Source organism: Camponotus vicinus, unplaced genomic scaffold, assembly GCF_025532165.1.
Source record: "Camponotus vicinus isolate PSW18456_S1 unplaced genomic scaffold, iyCamVici1.0 SCAF_10, whole genome shotgun sequence".
NCBI classification, from domain to species: domain Eukaryota; kingdom Metazoa; phylum Arthropoda; class Insecta; order Hymenoptera; family Formicidae; genus Camponotus; species Camponotus vicinus.
This window is the reverse complement of record NW_028141946.1, coordinates 4,597,570-4,620,116: the sequence shown is the minus strand read 5'-3', so window position 1 is coordinate 4,620,116 and position 22,547 is coordinate 4,597,570. Positions and strand designations below refer to the sequence as shown.

Genomic DNA, 22,547 nt, shown 5'->3' with positions numbered 1-22,547 from the left:
AGACTCACGAATCTTTTCTTTTTAGCGCTTTTAATTCGATAGTGGTTTTCTTTTAACCACAAATTCTTAAATTTAATTTGAATTCGATGTTTTATACGCAAGTAAATTAAAAGACAATAAAATTCAATTTTGATCTTATATTAAATTTGTATCTCACATAAATTTAGTTTACATAAATTAAAAAAGGCTGTGGAAAAAATTGAAATATATATAGATATAAATTAACACATTTTAAAATTATTTTGGTTTCATTATTATTATTAATATACAATATCTCGTAATATAATATTATAGCTTTTCAAATTTTTATCAAGCTTTTTTATATATTAATATTATTTTTTATCATTATTAATATTAATATTTTGAATATTAAAATATACATTCTTTCTTATTTATTTCTGTTTTTCATTGGAAAAAATTAAAAATTTATTACAATCTATTAAGAATTTAGAGTTTCTGCTTTTTGTTGAATAATCGAGCGTTTGACGTTTGAAACTTCCTGTGCTTCCCTTGTGCTTCTAGGAGCGTATTCCGAGAGAATTATAAACGACTGGATGGCCAACCTTCCGGAGGAATATTAAGAATTCAGAGAGTACCGCATGGTTCGCCGCATGTTCAAGCATATAGATGTGAGAAAGCCATTATTGCGCGTTACGATCTACTACCAGCTACCAATAGTCCTACACGATATATCTACGAGCCGAATACTCCGAATATTTCGCTCGTCGCAGACACTAAAACCCATGAAGCTTGTTATGGGCAATCATTGCCAGGACACATCGTTACATTCTACGTGTTAATTATAAAGCTTAATTAATTGCCCGCAAATTACCGCGTAATAGGATACAGGGTACTCCATACCTAACGAGCTACTTCTTGTCTATAAATTCCTTGGAAAGTCAAGTATGTGTCGGGGAATATAAAAATGAAATTATTTAAATTTTTTAATAAAACAAGATGTACATTTACATATAATCGATGATCAAATGTGGTTCTGATCAACTAGCGGCATTATTTTTCACAAAACTTCAATTTTTTCCATCGGAATTATGACTTTTCATAACTTTTTAGTAACTGAGCCTCAAAGAAATTTTATTGAAAGACACTTTCAGTTGAACGATAAATAATGCTCTATATAATTTATTTTTAATAATTTATAAACACAAAGAATAATTAAAAAAGCGCCTTGATCAATATCTCTTAACAACAAATTCTGTATAAAGAATAATACTTAAAAAATCTTTGTAGAACATTATATAAATTTCTATAATTTTCTGTAAAATTTATGTATATTTTTTCATTTATATCGAACAATCCATAACTATTTTAATATTCAAAAAGAAATCCAAATTATTATACGTCATTATATTATACATGGTTTGTCATTTTGAAATTCCCGATAATGTCATCAGATATTCCATTTCAAATATTCGTACGAATCGAGCGTGCACAAATCGGCTTGAATAATCATTAATAAATGTAAAGGTCTCCATGGTCGGTAAGCCGTATTATCCTGTCATTGTGGTCGAATGCTTAAGAATCGACTTTCACATACCGCCGATATCGAGGGCCCAGATCTAATCATGGCAAATCTATGCGCGAGCATAAACGGGCGGGCGTGAAAAACGCGGCCAATGTCGAGAAGGTGTCGACACGATCATTGCATTACATCGGGCAGGTGACGGTGCACCGTACAGACTGTTAAATCGATCCCCTTACTCCCAGTCTCGGGAGTAAAGCGATTAACTTCGCGACAGCGAGCAACGAGAGGAGAAAAGATGCGAATAGAAAAAAGGGTGAATAATCATGGAAGAAAAGGGAGAAGCAAGAACATAATTGACGCAGAATAAGCAAAATAGACTTTACAACTAGAGGGTCTCCGAGAACTTTCTTTTCTTAAATAAAAAAAATTACCTTATATTTTTTTAAACATTTCAGATGGTTGGTTAAATCAAAACCATTTAAACATAGTTTCGTTTAACATTCTTATCGTTCAGTTTATGGAATGAAAAAATATTACAATTTAACATTAATAGAAATATAATATTTTGAATTTTTTTCGTTATAAATTATACTATGTTAATAAAAAAATTATTACTGTAAACGATAAATCTTTATACAAGTTTTGGAAGATACTAACTGTACGACAGAGACGATAGATTCAAAAAGACACGCGGGGCAATTTTAACGCGGGGGTGGTGCGCGAAGCGCTATAACGTAGGGTAAACGTCTCTCTCTTCCATCGGGCCGTGCTAATGCTTCGAATCTGCTCGGTCTTCCGGCCAACGCGCCGACAAAGCTTTGATACTCTTGTACAGTCGGAAAAAAGATCGCGGAAAAGACTGAGATGACTTAACGGACAGGGATTATCGGAGGAAAATGCGGATAACGAGATAAGAGAAAATTGTAATTATATGCAAGATAATTTGAAGAATACTTAAAAAATAAATTGAATTTGTGCAGTAATAATTTATATAATATGTGTATGCGTATGTTAGATATATAAAATATAAATATACGGGATACTTAATATACATAAACTTGATATATGTTTACGTTATATATTCCAATACCAAATATCAGTCATCATTCGATAGAACGTAAAAAATTGAAATTTTTTTTTATTAAACTATTTACAAATAATTTCAAATTTTTCATAAATAATTTTATTTTCAAGATCTAGAGGTTTATATTGATTTATATTGATTATTGAAAAGATGTTATTAGATGCATTTAGTACATCAATTTACATACACAAATCATCACATTTAATTGATTATTCAATTGAAAATACCACGTTATATATCAAATGATTTCTCTGTTTCTAACACCTTTACATTTTTAGATATCTATCTAAAGAAATGCGCAGAGATCCGGAAGTAGAACGAACGGTTGCCCGTAAATTCCCCGGGCGCGTGTAAATTATGCGTGGCGCACGATTCGACGATATTTTTCTCGCGACATGTTGAACGCGATAAAATTTGACCCGCGCGCGTCCGCGTTTACATCTTAATAAAGAGCACGCACGCAATTCCAATTTGTCGACTAGCGATCTTCATGTTGTGAAATTCCGCGGATTTTAACGGAATTTCACAACACGCGAGAGTTTCGCGTAATGCAGTCGCTCAGTGCATGCGTGCATCTCTCGATGCCGAGCGAAAAATTCTCATGCACGATACATTTCGTCTCGCGAAGTCCCAACGCGATGGCTGCTACACGTTTTTCGCGTTTCCACTCGTCGGATCGGATTTTCCATATGCACACACCGGGGGAATATCATAAGAACGAATATGTGGGCGAGAGGGCTGCAGGGAAAACTCTCTCTCGTCGAGGGTAGAGATCGATCGATGCGCTCTCGCCAGTTCGCCCGGAAACTCCGTCCAGAAATAAGCCAACGAGGGAAGAAGAAGATGGGGAGAGACGACGAACGTACCTTTAATGATAACTCGTGCGAGGATTCGATCAGCAATTTTATTTTTTTTTTCTCCTAAGAGTCTCTAATTCTAGCTTCGATCTAGTCTCTAGCTCATTTCCTAAATTATAGATTATTTATTTATGTAATGCACTTCCAAATCGATTAAGGTCATAGCGTATTATTTTCGATTATGATAAAAATAAACGGATTTCATTTTAGTGACTGAACAATTTTTTAAATTATATTTTAAAGTTGAAGCAATTAAAACTTAAGTTTTTTTTCATAAATTCGCTGAATTTTTATTCTAATATTTAGAGCACACATACACATATACATATATATTATGTACATTATTGCTACACAATTTAAATTCTTTCTTTATATACTTAAAATTATTATGTGTGTGTGCATTAGAGATAAATATTTTTTTCCTCTCGAAATCACCAAATTCCCAAATTGCACATTTTACCTCTCCCATTACGGCACTGCACGTAACAGCTGTATATTATTTACGTGCATTTTCGTCGCGAGTATTACGTGTTGCTCTCTAAAACGAGATGGTCGTCATAATTTCCGGATTATAGCGCGATCATCCGGACGATCCATCGTGGATTAAATTGGCGATTTTCAGGTTTCTGGAACACTTAAACGTATAGTTTCAAGGGTCGGTGCCCTGTTCCCCCCCTGGCGCGACTAGCTTACACGCTCATCGCTCGATATCCCGAAGCTGTTGTTAGGTCGAGCTTAAGGCGACTTCCTGGCGGGAAAACTACAACACGACTCGCCGTTGAATTGACGCTGAGCTCAATAAGGCAACCCTTGTTAAAGATGAGTTGGCAAAAATTATGCAATCGACATACTCATTGATCTTCAACGAAGATGTATTTACCGCTTCGCCTTCCTTCTGTTACAACAGATCGGTCTAGATATCTTATCTGGACTAGATAAGTTAGACTTGAGAAAAAAATTATCAGAAGAAATCATACGTCATCTCTTGAATTATGAAAGCAATGTTTATTTTTATTATTAAGAAAGAGAATGTTTAAGTATGTCATCTAAATAAGAGATCTTTTTACAAATTAAGCAGATATTACTTTGTAGGATGTGAAAATAGATTAATCTCCTCAGAGTCTTGAAAATTAATAGTTTCTAACACATGATGCTTCGGTAAAAAAAGAATCACGTTAAATCAGAAAAAATACATTTGTAAATTTTGTATCAACGATTTTCGATACACACGTCTTTCTCTTTCCCTCACGCGATCGCCATTTGTGTGCCTGACCCTACTCTCGACGCCACTGTGTGAAAGACTCGAGGGTAAAGTAAGTAGGTACTTGAAGCCGACGACCGAACTATTGATAGCACTACCAACGTGGCCGTTGAGAGATTCGTCTTGGCCTAGCTTTTTTTTAGACATCTCTATTCGACTTTCTGCGTGGGCATAAACACGCGCCTACTCACGTCATCATCGTAGATTTTCCAACTTGGTTTAGGAATAACTTCAGCTAACTGGAGCTTGACATACGAAAAATCGCGTATTATACTTCACTGACAGATGTACAATACCAGTCGAGTCGCTATCATTTATTCGCGTTGTATCGCGATAGGATGTAACCGGTTAACGAGCTGCGAGCAACATTTCTATCGCCTGTGGGACTGTATTTTGCGATATCAAAACAGGATAGCAAGAATCGTGGAATTAATTATTTCCGCGCGCGATTATTTTTTAACATATAGATAGACATATATTACGATTCAGTGAAATGTTCCTCTGAGAAGTAACTTTATTAAAATTTTATTATTAAAAATTTTATACTAAAATTTATTATTATTTCTGAGAAATTCTTTTATAAAAATTTTTTTGTTTCATTTTATTAGGAGAAATTAAAGTAGCACATTTCTTGCAATATTAAAAAAGCATATGAATATTTGCTCTCACATACAATATATATGATAAAATGATAATGATTTTCTAAATTATCTGAAAGCAAAAATTTATTAATAATTCCGATGAAGTATGAAATTGCCTGTTTATTATTGTGCCGGTTGGAGTGTAAATTACACTCAATTTGATAATTTTCGAATTAAGCATATTTGGTACATTAATGATTAAATATATTTAAAATCAAGCAAAAATCAAATATAAAAGTTGAAAATTAAAAAAAAATGTGTAACGAAAACATTAAAATATTTTAGTATATATTAATATACAAAATTATAAGTCAATATATTATAAAGTTATACTATTGATTATAAATACGTTATATATAATTAATATGCTGTATAATAATTATGCTATATTCTATAACCAAATTATATATGATACATTAATTTAGAAAATACATCGATATGTATTAATAATCGAACACAGACAATTTAATTAAAAATACAAGAAATTCTATTGAGAAAACAAACGATCTAATACTATCGATAAACAAATGGCGGTAACAGAAAATCCGACACGATAAGAGAGCGTACGTTGTTAACCGCGAACTCAATCACGAAAATCCACCGACGAGCCTACCGAAACGAATTGTGTGTACGCTTCGGTGTAATTACGGTCCTCGATATTGTATCCTTGGTCGCATTAGCAGCTGTGATTTTCGATAGGCAGTGTTGTGCCACATATACAGGGGAACGCGATCGATAGTTCACAATATAGTCTCTGTGTATACACAATACGTCGCGCAAACTATATGCTGTTTTAACGCTAAGTAATGCGATCAACATGCAAACTTCTCAGTTAATATTCTTGAATTAAAGAGTGAATATAATTTCTGTGTTTAACGTAAAATTAACGTAACAACTTCAAACACGAAACTGTCGAGCGTAAAATCGTTTCTCGGTATTAAAACTGCGAAATGAGCGTGTCTATAATTTGGCAAGTAATTAATAATACTTTTTGAAATTGTAAAGTTTTAGTCTATATTACAATATATCTTCGAAACAATTAAATCTTTTATATATCACGTAAACTAGTAAATGCAAAGATAATTAAAAAATTAAATTGTTATTATACACAAAATTCCAAAATATTTAAGTGAAATTTGCATAAAAAATAATAAAAATTTTTTTAATATATAGATGTAAATATAAAACAATAGGATTCTGATTTAATACAAATTGCAATCTCCAGCCATGCATAGAGTAAAGAAATAAAATTGTTTTCAATGTATATGTGAAACATATTATTCACACACATACTAAATTGAAAAGACTTCATCTAGTTGATCTCGTTTGAGGCATTTAAGCAGCAGAAGGGCGCGTTGAGAGACGTGATAGGGCGCTTGTGCTTGTTTACCGATACTTCGACAGGAAGCTGAAGCGGCGCATACTTCAACGGGGCAAAGGCATCGCGAGCGTCAATAAATCCGCGTGTTCATAACCGCGAAAGAACAAACGAACGAACGAGCGAGCTTCCTCGTTGCCGCACGAGAGACGACGATCTGAAGCTACGGCCCTGGAAAATTGCTCCGCTTTGGCCGAGAGACAGAGGGAAAAAGAGGGAGAGAAAAAGACAGAGAGAGAGAGAGAGAGAGAGAGAGAAAGAGCGAGCGACAGAAAAGTAAAGGGTGGTTACCGTGCGCCGTTGCCGGTGTCTATTAATGTCGCGGGCCTATTTCCGGATATATCTCGTTGCTGTGCGAAAATTTACCTCCCTCTCGCGCGCGGAACAGATATCGATCGATACCGCGCTCGCGATGCGCGGTCGAACAGGGTTAGAGAGAGAGAGAGAGAGCGAGCGCGCGTGCTTTGCCGCGCCGATTTCGTATAGTGAAAAGGAAGAATAAAAATAAGAAACGAGGCAAGAGAGAGAGGAAGAGAAAAGAGAAAAACTCCTTAGGACTTCATAGATTATTTATAGACAAACTTGCTATTCTCATCGCGCATTTAATTGAAAAGATTGTTATTTAAATGACAATTCTGATTTTAATTGATTTCAGATTTTTATGTGTAATTTATTATAGTTTTTCATATATATCATACAACGTATTATAATTAATTAAACTTTGAAATCTTTTGTAGATGAAATATTTGTCGTACTTTTTCTCGTCATTTATTTAAAAATAATATATAATTTTTATTCTAGATTTTAATTAAATGTACTCTCTATTTTATTATAATGTATTATCTAAGCAATAAGAAAACAGGACTAGACACAAAGAAAATATATATTATTTAAACACTCTCTCTTATATTAAACTAAAGTCTTTAATAAAAAAACATACATATAATTTATTATAAAATTCCATTTAAAATAAATAAATTATATAAATAACATCTTGACACTAATAAGATTTAACACTTGTGTGTGTAATATATCAACTTGAAAATCTTTTTATATATTTAGAGTTTTTTCGAAAACTATTTCTCCACTTCCATTTTATTTTTTGCTTATTTTTATTTATCTTTATCGATTAAATTTACGTAGGATAACGACTGGGAATATGACATATCAATTTTCAGCGTATTTTATATAAGGGAGATTCGCGAATAGATATCAATACCGATGCAAAAATCGATAAGAGACGCGATTTCCGATATTGCACAGCATTGGATAAACGCTCGTATATCAGGAACGCAAGATACTTCAGTTCGCGAACGGTATATCGGATGAACGAACAAATTGCTCGATTGCAAGTCGCGGCACGGCCGACCGATCGATGCCGCCGTAGAGATTTCGCAGTTACGGGATGCATCGCGAGCGAAATATCAATTTTATCTCAACCGGACGCGAGTACACAGGTACTATAAAATGCAATATGCATTAAGTAATAAAAAAAAAATTCTTAAGATAGTAGATATGTTTCATAAAACACATGTAAGAGAATTGTGTTTGCAATAAATTTCAATAAGCCAAAATACACAATACATAAAATAAAATAAATAGCATAAAATACAAATGGCATAAAAAAAACACGAGCTAATTTTTATTGACAAAGGAAATATTGTTATTATATCGTTAGTAGTTAAAAACATGTAAAGCAATAGGAAAAGGAAGAAGAGAGAACTCATATTTTTAAGAGATCACAGCTGCAGCTTATGTCAAGATTAGATAATACTAGTTGTTGTATTTTGTGCTCTGATAAAATCCTGCGTATACATCCTATTTCAAATAAACATATCATATTCCCCAAAAATATGACATATCTTTACGCAGAGAAAATATATGGAGTAAATATTGTAATGTTTATCTCATGATAAAGCATTTTAATCGTGATGTTTTATGTATCACTTTATACCATAATATTTTATACAAAATAAATAAGAAATAAATGTTTTATTAAATTTTTTTAAATACCAATAAATTAAATTAAATTCAAGAATTATTATTAAAAGTGTTACGCTATTAAAATAACAGCACTATTTAAGTATCTCTTAAATTACTTGAAATTTTATTATAAAAATAATTTAGGCACTATATTGTTATTTTTTTTACGATCAGTTATACTATTATTGTATAAAAATTTATGCGCAATCAAATAAATAAATTTTCATAATACACAATTAACATAAAATGTGAATAACAATTTCATCTATTATGTGTATATTAATTAATTTCTTCTATCGAAACAATCAAGAAAAGCAAGGAACGCAATGCAAACAAGATTGGTATTTATCGTTTTCAGCAACTTTTATCTAATTTGGGAAAGAGCCCATTTCCCAAATGCCAATGACCAGACGCGAAGAAGTATCATAAAACATTAACCGCACCGAGCCAAGATACGAGGCAGGGATACGATAAAGAACCAGTAAAAGCACGAGACGAACGTACGTGATGTTAAACGGGTGAACGAATCCTAGGTACGTTTCACCATCGACAAATTGCATGCGTAGACAAAATCGAATGCGAGAGCAAATAAAAAAAAACATGGACGGTGGTACCGAATCCTGAATCCATTTTTCGACCATCGTTAACCAAAATGCCACCTGGCATTTGTTTTCCTCGTCAATGGGAAACAAGGGGACCTCGAGTACAGCATTCACCACGTGGTGCGCAGATGGGCCCCTGGGTGAGTCGGTTCTTCGATTGTACGCATTCATGCACGCGAGCACGCATATTAAATCCTTAAAGCCCCGAAAAGATATTTTTTTGACAGTTGATAAATAATCTCGGAAAATAAACTCGGTCAAATCAACAGAAAGAGGAAAAAAATGATAAGACACATTGTGTATTTTCTTCGAAAAAATATTTATATTAGAAAGTATTTATTATACTTGAACGATTTGCAAACGACTCTCTATATATGAAACATTTTATATATATTATTTTTATATATAGTATGTGAAATACAAAGATTTATTAATTTCTTTTATTGAAATTATCTTATAATTACTAAAAAAATAACTTAACAACGAATTTTTGTAATTATAATTATTGAAATTATGATATGAAATTAAAACATTCCATATAAAGATCTGTTTTTTTCCTTTTAATTACTTTTTGGAGTGCGAGTAACTGTAGCAATCACCGCGCACATACAATGGGCGGCGATTCGTTTGAAGGACTCACGGTCGAGGCCGATTCGAGGGCTGTTAACCCTGCGATGGATGAATGACGAAATGGGACGCGACTGGAGTCGAGTTGAATCGCGATGTCTCAGAGATTCGAAATGGAAAAATCATGAAAAGTAGATTGCCCCGTCTATTTCGACGTCATGAACCGTTTATTTTGAACATGATATATGTGAGGATATTAAAAATACTTTAAAATGGATATATCGACACATCAGAAAATATATTCATATTACTTGTATTCTATTTTGAAGTGTAATCTACATTTCAAAGTATGTTGAAAATATTTGTAAGTTTAATAAATTTAATTAACAATCCATTATTACTTCCACTACGCTATCTCTCATTACATCTTAATGTTTCTTGTCAGAAAAATTAATAAACTATAATTTCTTGTTAAAAGATTCGCTTATATTATACGTACGTTTTTTTTGTTTAAATTTTATATTTCCAAGATATATAAAAGACAACTTGATTCGAAAGTTGAAATGTTCAATTAAATTGAAACAAAACCATAAAAGCGTGAAATCTAAAATCCATAATATTGTTACATCGCTATCTTGAAAATAGCGAAAAATTAATCGTGCTCATTTAAATTGCCTTCAATATATAAAGAAGATTGATTTAAATTTCACTGAAACAAGGGAAAACGCAAGAGTCCATCGTATGATAAGTATCTATAATTATATTATGTATTACGCGAAATAATTATTTTTTTAACTATTAATATAAGAAGAGACAAATTTCTGGAGTACCAAAAAAAAGTTGATTGCCAGCGCGCATCTCATGCGCGACACGTCACTTGTCCTCTCTCATGGTATGCGCTTTTGATACTCGCGGAGTGCTTTTCGTGTCATCTACGCTCTCTCGACGCTGTCATCCATGCAGGGCGATGACTCGCAGAGACTCGCGCGTGTTCCTTTTGAAAAGCAATGGCTTATGTTTTATTTATTCTCGTGCCCACACGCGTCTTAGACGCATCTCGACCGAATTCTTGTCCTTTGTCGCCTCGCTTTCGAGATATCTCGAGGAGTAATATAGTAATGCTTTGCGTGCGCGCAGGATCACGAAGTATTACATTACTACTCCTCTCTCTCTCATTCTCCTTAATCCAGTAATGCATCTCATGTGAAAAATATCCGCAGATATATAATCAAGAAATGTTCATGCTCCATTGAAAATGGCATAACTGATTGCATTTTATCGTGTTAATTTTATCATCCGTCCGTCTATCTCTTATCTATCTATTTATTTAACCGACTATAAATAAGGCTAATTGCAAACATGACTCTACTACATTTTCTAAGTGAGATTCGCATCTGTATTTCTGCCGAGTATCTAAGCAACATTGAGATAACATGTCTTTCATAATGTATATCTTTCCGAAATTTGATTAACTCTTAAATTAAATCGACATCTGATCTACAATCTTACAATTCACTCAATACGATATAGTCCGATTTAATCTTTAGCTGATGATGTGAAAAAAATCGACATAATTAATGAAAGATCTCTTTCAAAATTCCTTTATTTTTTATCTTTTATATATTTTATTTTGGATTTTTTGTGAAGGCGTCATAAAGTAAATTATTTTTATTGATTATCCAAGATATCTACTACAAAAATAAAAGCAAAATTATTGCGACGAATTTATTTATTCATTTCTCAAAATTTTAATTAATTTTTTCTTTAATTTATTTATTCATTTCTCAAAATATCGAGGGAAAACTCAAAGGACTTCGCACATTTTATATGAAAAAAGTGACTTCGGTCAAATTGGCTGAAATTGATCAAAAGTTTCCTAAGGCAAAAAGTTCAAAAATTAAAAGTATAAAAGATACGATGATTTGAAGTGGGTAGTATTGAAGTTTAAAAAAACGTCTGTTTTTGAATATATATAGATTACATTAATATATAAATGTTTATATATTAATTAAAAAACATTACTACCTAAACTACAACATATTTCAACTTCAGCCAATTTGACCGAAGCCACTTTTTTCATATAAAATGTGCGGGGTCCTTTCGGAATCTATAGGACTTCACTTCCTTATTAAAAATTCAACTTAAATCGCAAAGCAATATACGTTTGACAGAATAAAATAGCATGTTCTCTTTTTGTAATGTTTCTCGTCTTTTTTTTAAACATGTCTCAATATAAAGTTAATCTAAATGTTTTGAAGAAGTTAGATGAAAGGTTAGATGAAGTGTTATATAAAGTTACTCAAGGATCTGACAAAAATTATTTCGTGGAAAAATCGTTCCATTGGGTGAGATCTCTAACCCTAGTTATTCCAAGTAAGGATAAAAGTAGAGAAAGAAAAAGAGCAGACAGCGTGAAGCTCCGACCGAATGAAAGATCGCCAGCTGACTCGCGTCTGTTGCTGAAACCGCCGCCTCGACGGCAAAGAAATTATTGGCTACGCGGCCGATAAAATTGAGTCGTTCTTTTCCCCTTGTTTCTTTCACACTCGAGTGCGTCGATCTACAAAAAGATAAGATATCGATTCGAGCATCTTTCAATGACTTTTATATAACTTGCGCGTCTTAAGAATGAGTATAATATATGCTTAAATTCGAATGCGCATAAAAAAGAAACGTCACGAATATCTGCCGCGGTCAATAATGTCAATAAAGTCAATAAAGTCAATAACGATTGAAAGAATTCCGGTAGTTTAGACTTGCTAATGTGATTTGCTCTATATTAAATATTATTAATTATAGTATTTTTAAAAAAATAAAAATTAAAATATATAGTATAAAAAGATGAATATAGAAAAAAAGCAGTACCCTAAAAGAGACAGATATTTATAAGAAAAAAGAAAAAAATAAACTTTCAAAATATAAAAATGTACAGTGTATAAAATATACAGTGTATAAAATAAATTTGTAAATTACAATTTTATTCTTTATATTGTATATAACAAATTTATAAAAACAGTGTGATTTTGACTCAATTTCAATGTTACATATAAAAAATATATACGAAAATAATTTTTCGATTTATTCGTAATACTGTAAATCAGATAATTGGTTTAAAAAATATATATTTTTTTCTTATTTATAAATATTTAAAAATAAATTCATAGAAACTACACCAGTTTTTATTTGTTACATAAAAAATGTATATAAATGGCTCTAATGTAGATAGAAATTTATTTGGCATATTTCTCTTATTATTACTATACTGTGCTACATGTGTACCAAAGCATTAATTATTAGATTTCTTTTTTAACAACTTTACAACTTTTTTAATTGAATCCGAATATAAATATTCTCTATAAAAACAGATTTCATCTTCAGTATTTTCCTCGTTCAAAGCTTAAAAATTTTCTTAAGTGACAACAACGCACGACCTTTCTTAAGTAAGATATACGTTGAATCACAACGTCTAAGCATCGATACTAGGTCATCACGACACGGTTCGATGAACGCGATGTTCACATAAGGCCGGCTTCTTAAGCTCGTGAAGAGCGTCTTAGCGCACTGAATACCGATGAGCCTTCGCATTGTCAGATAATTTCTCAGTTCCGTTTACGCATTTTTCACTCGTATACGAAAGAGAGATAAAAAAAAACGATAAAGATGAAAAGCATTTCACGTGCCATACGCCTTACGTAGTTAATTTGTTCAGTTAGTGTAAATCAATGGTTCTCTCAATTGTCAGTGTAAAAAGACTAGGCTCGTAAATTATAAATTTTACATTTCAGGCATAATTTTGTACATTTTTTTATTTTGTAATTCTTGTACATTAAAGTTACTTTGTATTAGAAATCGCGCAGAGAGAGTATAACAGTTATAAGATGAAAATTTTCTATTAAAAATCTTCTCGAGAAGAAAAGTAAATGCATAATTTGTGAAATAATGTAGCTCAGTGCGAGATCGAAATAAGTTCATAATTTGCAGGAAAAAGAGAGAGAAAGAAATTTGCTTTAAATATAAAGACGCTTCCAAAGCGAATAGAAGCACGGGATTATAAATTATGGACTTGGAATCGTTGGCACCAACAAGCCACTTGGAGCTAACTTTAAGCGAATTTTCCTTCTCTATCCATGCTAAAGATGCAGCTATGATATAAAAAGGAATATAACGGACTGTTGTTAAACCCGACTTACTTTATTCAACTGTCGGCGCAACCAAATCCTCATTTCGCTCTTGATCCAAACGCGATGCAAATATCGCATCGCGCGGAAACTCCGCGACGCGATATTTGCATCGCGTTTACAATGCTACATCATTAACAGTTGGAAAGTGGTTCTGCACCTTTTGTTCACGAGCGAATGCTGATTAAACTTTGTCCCGGCGTTTCACTTTTACGTGTCGCCATCGTTACGCTCCTGCTCTCGATTGTCGCGTGCGAGCGCTGAAAGTTCGCGAATTCCGAGCTTACGCTCGCCCGATTACAATCAAGAATTTTCGCGTGAAAGGATTGCAAGTTCCGGGATCTGAAAGACCTTGCAGCAGAACGCGATTATACTCTGTGCTATTGTATGAAGTTATTTTGTAAAAAGATACTTTACAGCTTTTTAATAGTATCATTATTCGCGTATTTAAAAATTCCTATCGTGATATCAAATTTATATATATATTTATATCTTACACAATTAAAAAGTCGATTTTTATTAAAACATTAAATATCACATAGTAAAAATTTAATTTATCCTCAAAAAAAAAAAGATAAAATAAAAAAAGTTTATTAGAAAAACGTGTGACTTAATATTTTAAAGTGAAAAAGTCAAGATTATGTACAATAACAATTCGCGGGGGAACAGCAATTTAATAGCGCTTCCTCTGCTCTCTTTCTCTCTTCTCTTCTCGATAAAACCTCTGATCATTTTCGTACGCGTTCAATTATTTCGCGAACGCAACACGCATCGTGCCTCGTTATGGGTTAAAATCGGGGAAACGAACGAGTAGAGAGAGCTGGTATAGGGGAGGCAGTCTCCCCTCATAATTTTAATCATTCGGCAGATTTATTCTCTTCGTGTTGTTTCAAACGCGTCCGACGCACTTAACAACACATTGCGTTCCATATAAACAGTGATTCGCAAATTATAATAAACATAGAGCGTTATCAAATTCAGAGAGACAGCCATCTCTTATAAAAAAATATACATTAAATCAATAATAAATATATCATTAATAAATAAAAATATATTATCAATAATAAATATAAATAATTTGACACAATTAATGATTAGATTTTCACAAAGATCAATGTAGAAATAAATTCTAATTTAGGTTTGTAATGTGGGCTACATAATATACCTTTATCGCCCGCATAAAAGCTAAATCTGAGACGAGAATTTCTTATAAGAGATTGCTGTGGAACACGTCATAATTTATTATACAAAAACTCCTTTAAAAAGTTTCTAAAGTTAAAATCTCGGTAATTAAACTAAAATTGAAATTTTAATTTTGTTAAAATAAGATATTTAAAAGTATGTATAAATAAACATAATTAAGTCCTATTTTCACATTTTTAAAATTTTGCAAGAATTCATTCACCTTCATTCATTTACAAATGGAAATTATCGAATTTTTAATATTCTTTCGCGAGAGTGTTCATCTTATCTTTAAACGCGATGGATCTCGACCGTCCCTTGCATTACTCGCGCGAATCATCGTGTATAATAGCCACGTTACCGCGTCTCCATCTTTGTCACGGGGTCGCACATTGCCGACGACGAGAGATCGCCAACATAAAAGAGAGACTCTCGATAATTCAACGGAACAGGGCGAAAAAATCAATAGTACAACCACCCCGATGGTGGCGCGCGGACGTTGCCAAGAGGGACGGTTTCGCGGGGGTAACGAGGGGGGGAGAGGGTGGCAACAGCCGGGGGAGGAGGGGAGGCGGAAAGTCCGGGGAGCCCCCTAACTCACCCGGACACGCGTGCATATATGCGAGAGACTGCTACGCTTTCTACCGCATATACTTAATGAACACACGGCGACTGACACCCGGTCTGCCGACCGGCGAACGGCCAACTCTCTCATCGTTTATTTCCTTTTTCTGTTTTATCTCTCTCTCTCTCTTTCTCTTGCTCCTTCTCTTTCTCTCTCGGGGGAGCGCAATAACCTTTCAGCCTCTGTTCACTTCGGAGGTACGCCGTCGCTCTTCAGAGAGCCACCTAGCCTCCGCTTGTCTCTCTGAAACGCACGAGGTGCGAAGGCGGAATTGAATTGAATTTTTCCGGAAACCATTTCCGTGTTATTTTACTCGCGTAACGATAATGGAAAAATTAGCAGATAGAATTGAACACGCACACACCACTCGTTTAACAGTTCATATATATCATGTGTCATTCCTCTATGCCTCAAGTAACACGTGATATATGTAAATTGTACCTGAAGTGAAGTTTATAATTTATGAATCCAATCTACACTTACGTTGTACGATTCATTTGATGGTTGAAAGTATTGACTACGTAAGGCGTATGGCACGTGAAACGTTTCTCGTCTGTATAATTTAATTATCGAAGCATTGTTAATTAAATATTACTTTAAATATATATAAAAATATCGTAAATTCTCCGCAACAATGTGTATTCAGTGACTAAATTAATCCTACAATCTGTAATAATATGAATCATTCCTAGATAATATTTGGAAGATAAGAAAGAGAGGGAGATTATATATCTTTTATTATATATCTGTGGATGATTCATGTTATTACAGATTGTAGGATTAATTTAGTCACTGAATGCACATTGTTGTGGAGACTATGTTCTCGAGTTTATGTTCTCGCATTCAAACTAATGCGATAAACAAAGCCATCCTTCGCAAAGTGATGTCTCTGATTATGCGCAATTAGGTCATCGCGATATGTATTCCTTGAAACACGAATATACACAACAATACTGCACGATTATTCCAGATAAGTAATCGTGCAACAAAAAAGATAATAAAGCTAATAAATGCCAAAAAATTGGATTTATCTCTTAATATATCAAAACGTTTCCCATGAAATTGCATTTTATAAATATTTATATATATCTGCGATAGACGTATTAATTTGAAAAAATTAGAATATATACATAAATTTTCTTATACACGTACTTTTAATGTGTAATATGAAAGTATAAATTAGCAAATAATCTCCTTGCATAAAATTCAGCTCGAAGGAAAATAAATATCGCTTTTCTTAAAGTAATGGACCACGTGACAATGTCGTAGAGTATTCGCCAAATTGGGTCATTAACCACTTTGAAGTTGTACAGTACCGAAATAAGATCACAGGGCTTTCAACGTCATTTAGAACGGCAGCAAGCGATCCGAAGAGCAATACTCTTTTAGATAACATCGTAGATCTTTGCTTCTTTTCGTTCTTTTAAGGCTCTAAAGTAGATTTACGTAACATAGTTTGTTTCAGAAAGTTATTTAAAAAAATCTAAAAAATATATTTATTCTTTCATATTTTCTTTTTTAAATCTATAAATGTATGATGTAAGATTTATGAAAAATCGTCTGAAAAATAAAAATCTAGAATAACATTTATATTACATGATATTGAGATCTGTAATTAATTATCTTCCAACTATCTTTTTATTTTAATAACTCTCACAATATCTCAAACAAATAACACACATCTTTAATTTTACAAATAAATTTCGCAAGAACAAATAATTCTATAAAAATAATTCTATAAAAATTGTAAAGCTAGAAAAACATGTGCTCATTAACCGTGAAAATAGTTTTAAAGTTAAAATCAGTTACATTGCTGAATGGCGGTACCAATTTCAGATCATTCTATGCATTAAAAACAATGGATAAAACGGAATTACCGGTTTAACGAGTTAACATTCAAATTGATCGTGAAATAAAAGCCCCAGCGTTTAGTCGACCGAGCTCTCGACGCGACTGCGTGCACGATTTTCATGTCGACGCTGATCGAATTGTGTTAGCATTAGCGCTGAATCATTAACGAGGGGACGGACCAACGCGTATACAGATATCATGGCGCCACGAATTCGCCGGCAAATCAGATAAAATCATTCCTCATTCTAGGGTTTGCGGAAATGATCGGGCTCCTACGCTTTACGCTCTTTTTTGCGAATATATATCCAAATATACATATTTAATCTCATATCTCTATATCATCAAAATCTTTGCTTTAAAATTGATAATAGAGAAAGACGATAGCAATCTTCTTTAACTTAAAATTGTTATTTTTGTATTATAAAATTTTATTACTTTCGTATCTATTTCATGAAAAAAAACTTGTTAAATGTTAATTTGTTATTACATTTCTGAAAATAATATTTTAATGAAAATATATTAATTATTTCTTATTGAAAAGCATATCATCCACGACAAATAAATCGTTGATCAAAAATTTATGTATGATAATTTTTATTTTAATTATAATAATATTTTAATTACAATATATTATAAAATTAATATTTTTACAAGAATTACATTTGTAATTTTTTTATCCTAAACAATATTTTTTATGCCTAGACAATTAAGCAATCCTGTGAATATTTCTTATTCAAGCAATATTTATTCTGCCACGTCAATTTTATGTTCCAAAATTTTCCAAACAACCTATTCTTATGTCATAGATATTCTTTAAAAAAATAATTTCGTCCTACAGGCAAAGAAAGTGTATGATAACATATGTTATTTTGTGACTATCTTTCCTCGTTGACGTTACTGTATCTCAGGAAAAAAAATAAGGAGGAACACATATTTTCTCTTTTTTTCACATATATACACACACATACACAAAGTGTATACAGCATCAAAATATAAATATACACAACAGAAACGTTAAAAGTGACAGAGCAAATGGGTCTTATCGCCTTTTGAGATATAGAAAGGCCCGAAAGTACACACTTTGACAGCACTTTAACTTGTAAAAGGAAACTGCTGAAACGAAAGAAAAAATTCAATACCGTCGTTCAGTAAATCGTGATTTTGCGCGACTTAAAGTAATGAAAAATCCAAAAGAGAAAAGTTAAAACGGCAATTTTCACTCGCCTAATTATTTCATTTCTCATGCGAGAAAAATCTAGTTTTTATCATCGCTAAGAGATTACTTGTAACAGAAATTTAGAAAAGAAATTTAATTCAAGAAAGTTAATTGAAATAGTGGTTATGTATTCAACAGATGGCTTTATACTGTACTTTATACAATTTGTAACAGCTATTCGAAATTCTGTTAATGCATATATTAAAGACTTAATTATAGTAATGCTTTTAAATAAAACAATCAATTTGTCAATTTAATTTATAAATCGATGCATTTCTATTAATTTTTATATAATTAGCAAAAATGCCAAATGTATAAAATTGATCAATATGTACAGAAATTATTATTTAAATTAGAAAAATTAGAAATAAATGTCAAATTTTGAAAAGAAGATTCGAACGAAATTTGTATTATATATATATATATTTTCCAAAAGGTTGTTTTCCCTGTCACATTTTCGTTTATTTTTTTATATACCTATATTATTATGAAAAATATTATTTGTAAAAAAAAATAAGAAATCTAACATTTTACCCCTTTCATTTTGAAAATCATATAACGACGTGTTGGTAGTTTTAATCGCAGAGTATTAATAGAACCCAGCGGGACTATCAGGATTGAAGTGACAGCGTGCTAATAACGCAGTCCGGTGGGATATCTATTATCTCGTTATAGTCAGCATCGAGACTATCAGAGGAAGCTCGAACCTGAACACGCGCGCGCACAGAATACGTCTTTCTTCCTCTGATAATGGTTTCCGCAACAACGACAAAGGCACGCGAAATTCCCCGTGTTGCGAAATGGGAATGCCTTGTCTGATGTTGACTTTAATTGCGCACACGACATGATGAGCGATTATGGCGAGATACCGAATGAATCGCAATGCGAACTTGATGTTAAGAATTATACATTAATTATGCATTAGACCGAAGGGCTCTGAAAGTGGACCCCATGGTCCGCTCAAAAAATTAAATGTTCCATAAAAAATACATGGATATTACGAGATTACTTTCTAAGTAGATTATTCAACTTTCTTAATTAACAGCTGTTGAAAAGTGTGAATGAGAATATTTATGAATAGAAAAATTTTTTCTCAACAATGAATTGATTCAGAGCAACGGGAAAAAACACATGCGGATATTTTTACAAAATAAATTCACGGTAATATTAATGGTAAATATGTGGATTATAAATTATAAATAAAACAGAATAAACAGAAAAATATAAATAAGATTTAGAATAGAAACAAAAAAAAGAAACTTGAGAAATTTTGCTCTCTCTTATCTCTAATAGAGACATCTCTAATATTCACAATAGCGTGTCTCAGATATCCTAAACGCTAACATGGTGTCAAGTCGTAAGTACAATGAAATGTCAATGTGAGTATGAGATAAAAACAGACACGGCAATGTTACAGTCGAAATTTGGATAATTACAAAATCGGAATAAGATTTATCTAATTTAATATATTCGCATGTATGTAATATGATATTACAGAAGTAGAAAGTTAATATACGATAACAGCAAATTTGCATATTCGTTAGATGACGCGACGAAAGTGCAAGTGAGAGTCGTGGCGCAAGGAGTATTTTATTTTTCGTCGACAACCGTAAAAAAACTTGCTTCCATAAAACGTCAGGTTTATAAGGCGACTATTCATACGTCAACAGGCAGCTGTTTTGTGCCATGTGTTTTATTTCGAGCCTCGCTCTATGAAAGATACGAAAGGTTGCGTTTTCGTGCGGTCTAAGAATCGTGACCTTTAATTTCAGCTAAAATTAAATGTATAGTTACTATACTATATTATATAATCAAATTAAAATATTAAATACATTCGTGCATGTTCATATATTTGCATAAAATTGTCATTTAATAAATTTTAAAAACTTATCCATTTCAAGATATAGAAACCTGTAATAAGCGCGTATAAATATTAATAGATAACTGTTAATATTTTTATATATAATTATTGAAAGAGAATTTAATCGGTATGGTATTGTATATTAGTAGAATTTAATCAGTATCGGTATTGTATATTATATAGTTCTAATAACATTTACATTAAATATTGGCAGCCTAAGTTTCTTCATTGCGCTATTTCCATCAGAAAGAAATTTTTCGAGAAATCTACGATTAATTACAAATAAAAATTCCAAAAATGATAAAATTCAGCGCTTGTCGAATCCTTTCCCTTTTCATTGCCGCGCACTCTCGAGCACGAAACGAATTTATCTCTGCATCGCGCAATTCCTGATTAATGTTCCTCGTGGTACAATGATATTGGATACGAACGATAACACTTGCGTTGCATAGCAAATGGTGAAAGCTTTATGAGCACAATGCGTGCGCGTGCCAATCGCCGTGCGTAATGATGAATTTGCGATCGTGGAAAGTTTGCAACGCGGTTATAGAAAACGTTGTGCGAATAGAGAAATAAAAAAATTTCACCACTTATCATTTTTTAAACATATTTCACCGTTGCCGCTTGTTTTAGAAGCATTTTATTTACACTTATATGATGATTCATTTTCTAAACCTAATAATCTACTATTGAATAAAGAAAATATAATTTATGTTGATAATGTAATGAGAATTGAGAATATTCTTTATGTCAAAATGTTTTAATTGTCTTTGATTAATTTGGAAGATAAATTTTACTTACGATATTTTTGACAAGTACCTACTATAATACAAAAATGCGTATAAAATAAAATTTAATAATTTAAATAATTTTAAATAATTTGTTACTTACAATATGCGGATTGTGCTTATCAAAACGATTATACACATATTTATAGAAGAAAAAAATTAAACTCGCATAAAAAGGGTTGCTCCAATGTATCAAAGGCATGAGAGAGAGAGAGAGAGAGAGGGAGGGAGGGAGGGAGGAAGGGGTCTCTTTGCACATAAATATCACTGTACGATTATGACATAAATTGTACAATAGTGATTGTCATTTCCAATTACAGCTATAATGGAACTAAAGGAGATTAGAAATAAGAAATATTTCTTTGTAAATGTAACACATGCAAGTGACAACTTGATTGACTATGCTCCACATAACAAACAATACGTAATGTTGCATGGCAAAGTATATCGAGTATTGTGAATGAAAACTGTTAAAATTATTAGCAATTTATTTAAATATATATATATATATATATATATCTAATTATTATACGCCTAATATAATTAATTCTGTACAAGGAATTGAGAGAACTAATACAAAATAAAATTAATAAAATAAAAATGATACAAAATAAATCAATAAAAAAATTAATAGTAAATAATATTTGAAAAAATACATTTGTCAAAAATTGTCTACTCGATAAGCAATCCTTAATTAAATTTTTATAAAATTAATTAGATTTAATTAATAAAAATTTAAAAAATTTATTTAATAAAAGTTAAAATTATAGTTTGCGAGAAAGATGCTTAACGTGTGAAGAAAATTGCTTTACAATTTCATGCAACTTTTATGAGATTGGCGACCAATTCGTGGTTGCCAATCTCACCGGATATCTCTCTGCCTCTCTCTCTCTCTCTCTCTCTCTCTCTTTCGCGTGCGCGCGCGCACGATATTTATCCCACAAGGATGCACGGTGACGCGTGCAATTTCCGATGGAAGCGAGACCTCGC

General features: G+C 32.2%; 1 protein-coding gene across 5 annotated transcripts in view; it reads right to left on the bottom strand.

The window, feature by feature from the left end:
• Nucleotides 1–22,547, bottom strand: part of Src64b (Tyrosine-protein kinase Src64B) — a 41,526-nt gene that overhangs the window by 16,629 nt on the left and 2,350 nt on the right. The window lies entirely within an intron of this gene.